The following is a 7,335-nucleotide window of genomic DNA, read 5'->3' on the forward strand; positions in this document are numbered from 1 at the left end:
TTTTGTCTGTCCTTCTATAGAAATTATTGCTAAAACTTTGTTTTTCTTTAAAGAAGAAAAAAATATCAACAATCCAAATACTAAAGATATATTTTTGAAACTCGGTGACATTTCCCCTCTTATCCTGTTTGTTTTGTTTGGCTATCAGTTAGTTATCCATGACAACACTAAAGAGGAGGAGCCGATGCTTTTCAATTTGGTGAACTCTGTTAGGAAAGATGATGACAGGATTTCACTGATTGCATAACTGCAGACTCAGTGGACTGTTTTTGCTTATTTTGTATATTAGATGCTTCCTCATGCCAATATGGTTTGACAGGGCCTTTACTTGCTTAAGTAAACCTGATCACTTCCTTGTTGATTGTTTTGGAAAAGTACAGATGTTTAGACTGTGATGCTGGCAACTGATATTTTTATCATACTACAAAAAAATGCTCTTATTTTCAGGCTCAGCAAAGATTTGATAGTTCTCAAATATATCCACTCTTATTCTAACCTATATTTTTTAAAATCACTCAACACATTGTATCCCTTGCATTAGACAGATTATATATAGCCTTTATCCTGTTTAGTAAGCAATGAAGCATTGGGATGTTATTTTTTTAACTTTTAAAAAGAGTTTTTAATGATAACATAATACATATTAACTATGGAAAATGTAAACAGGTAAACAGTATAGACAGGCAAAAATGAAGCACATCCTCCTTCTTTATCAAAGCCCAAATCCTGCTGCCTTGAAATATCCACAAGAAGAGTTTGACTTATTCTTCCAATACACTTCTCTATAGATATGCATCAGTTCAAAAAAAAAAAACCCTCAAAACATCATCTTGCAACCACTTTTATGCAGTGCTCTTTTAACCTAACAATACAGATTTACCTCACTCTTTTTAGAGGCATTGTTATCATAGAACTCAACCACCATGTAGTCAGTAGCATAGTTTAAGGAATTTCATCAGCCACTTAGAATGAATACATGTGGACAGCAAATTATATTTCATGAATTGCAGTAATTTATACATCTTATAGATGCAAAATATTTTAGGGTATATTATCCTAACGGCGAACTGAAAACAAAATTAGGAATTGCTGTGACACAGGTCTAAGTGTGTGGCCCTCTTCCCTGGAGAGTATTTAACCCCATCCCAGCACATCAGAGAAGCTCTATGGTGTCAGTCCCAGGGATGTTTTGTCTTCTGAATTCTCCAAGCAGATGCTTGATTTCAAATGTTGTCATGAATTCTTTACTGTCTTTTTGTTGTTGTTGTTCTTTATTTTTTAAATCTTAAGCTACTTTAACACTGGAGTTAAATTTTCTGGAAAATACTCCTGGTTTGGGCCACTTTCCCCTTTCTTATGTTTATTCTCATCTACATTGATTTTTTTTTTTAATATGGAGGAATCAGAGTGGTCACTAGTGAACGAATTATGAAATAATTAGGGTGAAGAATCCTGACAGCTGTCTCAGGACTTTGAAAATGAATAGTTGCCTCTTTCTTTGACTTGATGAAGTGGGATTAGCAAAGTAGAATTTAGTTTATTTTCAGTAGAAGATACTATAGAAGACTTTAGGCATTTATTATGCTAAAAAGCTTTGAATGGCATAGTTAAAAAATGTGTCTCACAGGTGCATATTCTAATGGCCTATTTCCTGTTCTTTGGATTTAGTAGAACTGGGCAGTAGTTCATGTCTTTTGGAACACTATAGAGAACTAGGGTGACCAACCCACTTAAAACCCAAACCTTGAAACCCCCTCAGTCCCGGGCAAAACAGGACAGGTAGTCATCCTATAGAGAACCCAGCAAGACTCTTGCCTTTGAGCAAGGAAGAGATTGTTCCATTGGGAGATAAAATTTAAAATCCTGCATGGAATGAGCAGCAGGACAACATAGTTATCACCAAAGCTCAGATATGAATGCCTAGGTTCATGTTTAGAAAAAGGCGCACACTGGGCTAGGGTCTAAACGAGGTTTTCTCTGCATGTCACTGTGTGTAAACCCCAGAGTTGGACAACTCTGGTGAAGGGTCTGGTATGGGTTTTTGCTTGAGAAGCTGAGTAACAGGTGGACATGCATCCCAAGAGAATCCTTGCTCCTGTGTTGGCTGTACCAGTGAAGATCAATGTTTTTTCCCATCAGTTATTTTTAGCAAAAACTCTTTTAGTTCAAACCCCCTCTTATTTCTCTTTGATCAAATTTCTCCCCTTTCTCCAGGTGAATGCTTTTTTGGAAGTGATGAGCTTCCTTAAGGCCCATAGTTTTACAACATATCTCCCTAGTTTATAATTGACTGGCATCTACTTAAATGTTGCATTAGGGCTATCCTGCCCTATGTATTGTTCTGCAATTTACTTTTTTCATAGTCTTGTCTTTGAGATTGATGCATGTCAATATAGGTGGGTCTCATCCATCTCTTGTTAACTGGTGGTAAATAGCTTGTCACATGATGGCAGTGAAGGTCAATTTTCCTGGTATTTATGTTCACTGCTTTTAGGAAAGCCTGTATGTGAAGTGTAGTTGAAGTGAAGGAGGAAAAAGAGGAGATGTGGAAAGAAAAGAAAGGCCAGCAGTCCAATCCTCCTCCAATATAAACTCATATTTTGCTTTAGACTCTTTGAGATGGAAGAAACCTAATGGGTAGTGAAGTTCATTTTGCTGCACTCCATCTGTATAAGTGGATAGGACCAAGCAGCCCCCTTGACTTCAATCCAAAGCTATACTGGTTCCATCTTGCTGCTAGGCCTCCCAGGCAAGGGTGTCTGGAGAACTAGGTAGATCATCTCATGGACAATTGTTGTACATAATAATGCATGATTTTTATTATAAAGACTTTTTAAAAAAGTAATCCGTTGTGAGCTGTGTGTGTTATTAAGCACTCATCTTGATAGCTTTTTAAAATACTTCCTCCTTTTGTTGTGTTCTTTCAGAGAGGCTGCCGCAGCAGCCTGCTTCCTTCCTGATTGTCGTATGCGTCCATGAAATCAGATCTCAAAGTGCTCTGCTTGTTTTTAAAAAAATAGCAAAACTTGTTGCCACATAGGACAGTTTCTCCAGCCCACGGAAACACATCTAAGGAGAGTATTGAACAATCCTTTCCCTCTTCTCCCTTGTGTTTTAAAAGGTCTAGTAGACCCAAGGAAATAGTTAAAGTTTCCTTTTGTATTCATTGTTTCTTTGATTTTGTCATTGTAGTTAAAGGGGAGGGGATGTAGGTTAACCAGCATCCGGAATGTGAAATATAACATAGAACTGTAAAAAAAAAAACCTAGTAACTGCTTACAAGTCTAGTGGGAACACTAGAAGGACAATGGTGTTAAAAGCCTTGCAGTCAAAGATTTCATGGAACTGTCAAAAATGTTTGTAATCTGCATCTAGGAGCCCCAGAATATTAGCTTAGAAAAATTTTGAAATTTTCCAAGTGGTAATCAAATAGAGCTATTGGGAGTATAAACTATCATACTACTTTTGGGGGCTCTATCTGCTCAACACATATGGACAAACTTGAGTCAATATATATAAGCAGGATTTTTTTCCAAAAAATATATCAATTCTTTATGTCTAAAAAAGAATTTCGAAGGGATTTTGAGCCCTTGAACTTGTTCTTAAGTAATTTCACACCTCCTTTAGGTACCAGTGATTATAAACCTTTCTTTATACTAGTGCGAATTGGACTATATTGGGTTCAGTTTCCTTAAAGCAAGTTTTATCTTGACAAATACATACTTTTATATAAAGTGCACTAGCAGTGTTTATCAATGACAGTGTTTATCATCAAGTTCTACATCATCTCTTTGGAAAGACACTCCAAGGGTCATAATATCTCTTTTTTCCCCCCAAATTAACTCATGTAGATAGATCTCTTCTGAATTAGTAGAGAGTTATTATTCTAGGGTGTTATAGGTATGAAGAAACCCTTTCAGTGACCCCTGTTCCTGCTAGGTTGGCAATATGTTGGCAGATGGTGGCCTCTAGCTATTTCCTCTGCCATTTTTGTTTCTCCCACCTGTCAGCCATAAGCTATTATAAAGTTTATTTTATCCCTGTCCTTGAGTGACTGTTCAAAAGTTTGGACTTATAGAGTTCAATTATGAACACTTTATTATTCTTGAAAAGCTGCCTTGTGTGTTTTAAAAGGTCTAGTAGTTTCTCTACTTAGGTAAATTACCATTCTCATTTTCCCCCTTTTTTTATAGGCCGGGGCTTGATGGTACTTTAAAGAGACTCGTCCCAGCAAATATAAATTCCTTTGCCTTTTATTCCCCCTCTCCTCCTGATTCAGGTTTCCATAGCACTCTTTACCTGGAAGAAAATTAGCAAATGCATCTGAAACCTCCACATTTATTTCCTGTCATCCCCCTTTCTGATTTCACATGCCAACTCTGCCAGACTATTACAATAACACCTCTTTCCTCTCCTGGAAGACTTCTCCTGCTGCTATCTGGTCACCTGGCTAACCCCTTTTTCTCCGCTAAGTCTTAGCCATGACATTTTCTCTTTCTGGAAACATTTTTTCACTTCCTACGACTAGGTCAGGAGGCTTTCTTATTTGTACCTTCTGTTTGGCTTTGTAAAGGATCATGTTGTTGGAGTATTGAAAAAAACACCCCCACTATGTACACTCACATTGTCTTCTGCCTACTCCCAACAATTAGGTCATCACTGCTGCAGAGGAGAAAGGAACTAACTTAGGTATCTGCTCCTGGCATTTGTCTTCTAAAGATACTCTTTCTGGGAGAAAACTGGACTCAAGACATTGGGATTTAAGAAAAATAAATTTTTTCACCCTTTCTGGTCTCCCACCCGAGACTAGAGAAAGATGCTCAGAGCATCAAAGAAGGATGAGAAGAAATGAATGTATAGACTTCAGCAGCTCCCAGATAAAGAATAACAAAACCACAATGAGATACCACCTCACACCTGTCAGAATGGCTAAAAATAACTCAAGAAACAACAGATACTGGAGAGGATGAGGAGAAAGGGGAACACTTTTGCACTGTTGGTGGGAATGCACACTGGTGTAGTTACCCTAGAAAACAGTATGGGGGTTCCTCAAAAAATTAAAAATATAACTACATTATTATGAACACCAATTGCACTCCTAGGTATTTATCCAAAGGATACAAAATTGCTGATTCAAAGGGGCACATGCATTCCAATGTCTATAGCAGTCAGGAGTGGAGAGGCAAGATGGCTGAGAAGTAGGGAGCTCCGTACATTTCGCCTGCACCCATCTCTCTAACAGAGAAGGCCTGAAGTCGTAGGACACTGAGCCACAGGAGTTTGAGAAGTGAAAGAGAGAGAGTATACTGGGAAGGAAATCTCATAAGTGCGTGAGTGCCAACTGGGGAAGACAAAAGCAGGATGGGACCCAGAGGATGGGAGGGAGGGGAGGGAACCCGGCCTGCATGCAACTGCGGTGAGTGATTAACCGGCCAGTGGTGGTGAGCTGCTGCCAGTCCAGGGGAATGGAAAGAAATGCTGAGATTGTTCATAGAACCGTCCCTGGAGAAGAGGAAAAAAAAAAACCACGGCTTGGAAAGACAGTGTTTTTTAGCTCTGGCTGGGGTGCTGACTTTAAACTAGGTGCCCTGGTCCCAGAAGGCGCCAGGAAAAACTGAACTGCCCCCAGCCTGACACCATCCATGGCAGCGGCGCCCAGTGAAGCAGCAGCAACGCCTATGGTGGCGGTCCTGGCGCCCAGTGAAGCAGCGGCAGCAGCGCACTGTGGCAATGCGGACTCTGCCGACCTGAAGTTGCTACCTTCCCCAAACGCACTTGGTTTGTATTGCTGCTTGACCCGGAGAATCTGAGGCTGCGACACTTCCCCCACACGCGACTCAAACCCTGGCAACAGGGAAGTAGCGACCGGCTGGACTGTTCAGGGTGGTATAACAAAGCCCGCGGACTGGGACCTGGAAACGAGGCAGAGCATGGGGCATAGAACTCAGTCCACCTTGGTTACATCCTCAGCACAGGGGGATCGGACCTGAAGAAGTGATTTGCAACACTTGGTTAAGAAGGGACTGGGGGATGGGGCGCCTGGGTGGCTTAGTCGGTTAAGTGTCTGATTTTCGCTTGGGTCATGATCTCGAGGTCCGTGGGTTCGAGCCCCGCGTCGGGCTCTGTGCTGACTGCCAGCTCAGAGCCTGGAGCCTGTTTCAGAGTCTGTGACTCCCTCTCTCTCTGACCTTCCCCTGCTCATGCTGTCTCTCTCTCTCTCTCTCTATCTCCTAGAAATAAAAAAAAAAAAAAGGGACTGGGGCAATGCTATTCTTCTCCCTACAACCACCAAGGAGGGGTCTCAGGGAGGCCAGCAGACACAGTGGAGACAAGACATGCCTACACCAAACCATGCCCATTCCCTCCAGATACCTGTTTTGTTGTTGTAGCTGTTTTTACCTGAGCCTGGGTTTGTGTGTTTATTGGTTTTGTCTGTGCGTTTGTGTACTTGTGTTCCCTCTGTGGTTGTGTGTTTTCTTTTTCCAGGGCTACCTCAAGAAACAAACCAAACTACACATAGTGGAGAGTCCCAAATACCACTACCAGTAGGGAAACAAAATAACCAAAAGCTCAACAAGAGAAACCAAGAGACACCATCCAAAGAACACTTCCTGAAGAGACAGACCCTGAATAGTCAAAAGAGCCCTCTCTAATACAGCAGAACTCGCAGGGGCTGAGTGTACAACAAGCTTTTAAAAGTAACAAGAGATAGAAAGCTAACCAAAATGATGAAGCAGAAGAACTCTCCTCCAAAGAAACTCCAGGAAGAAATGACAGCTAGAGAACTGCTCAAAACAGATATAAGCAACATAACTGAACAAGAATTTAGAACAATAATCATAAAATTAATCGCCGGGCTTGAAAAAAGCATGGAGGACATCAGAGAAACTATGGCTACAAACAATATGGAGCTTAAAAATAGTTATGGTGAATTTAAAAATGCGATAAATGAGCTACATAATAAACTGGAGGCGTCCAATGCACAGATTGAAGAAGCAGCAAGGAGAATAAGTGATTTAGAAGACAGTATTATAGAAAAAGAAGAAATTGAGAAAAAGAGAGATAAACTGATCCAGGAAGATGAAAGAAGAGTTGGAGAGCTCAGCGATACAATCAAACGGAACAATTTCCATATCATAGGAATTCCAGAAGAGGAAGAGAGAGGGAAAGGAGCTGAAGGAGTCCTGGAACAAATTATAGCAGAGAACTTCCCCAACCTGGAGAGGGAAGTAGAAGTTGAAATTCAAGAGGAACAGAGAACTCTCCTCACATGTAACTTGAATCGATCTTCTGCACGACATATCATAGTGAAACTGACAAAATATAAGGACAAAG

The sequence above is a fragment of the Crocuta crocuta genome, unplaced genomic scaffold, assembly GCF_008692635.1.
Source record: "Crocuta crocuta isolate KB4526 unplaced genomic scaffold, BGI_CrCroc_1.0 scaffold515, whole genome shotgun sequence".
In the NCBI taxonomy this organism is placed as follows: domain Eukaryota; kingdom Metazoa; phylum Chordata; class Mammalia; order Carnivora; family Hyaenidae; genus Crocuta; species Crocuta crocuta.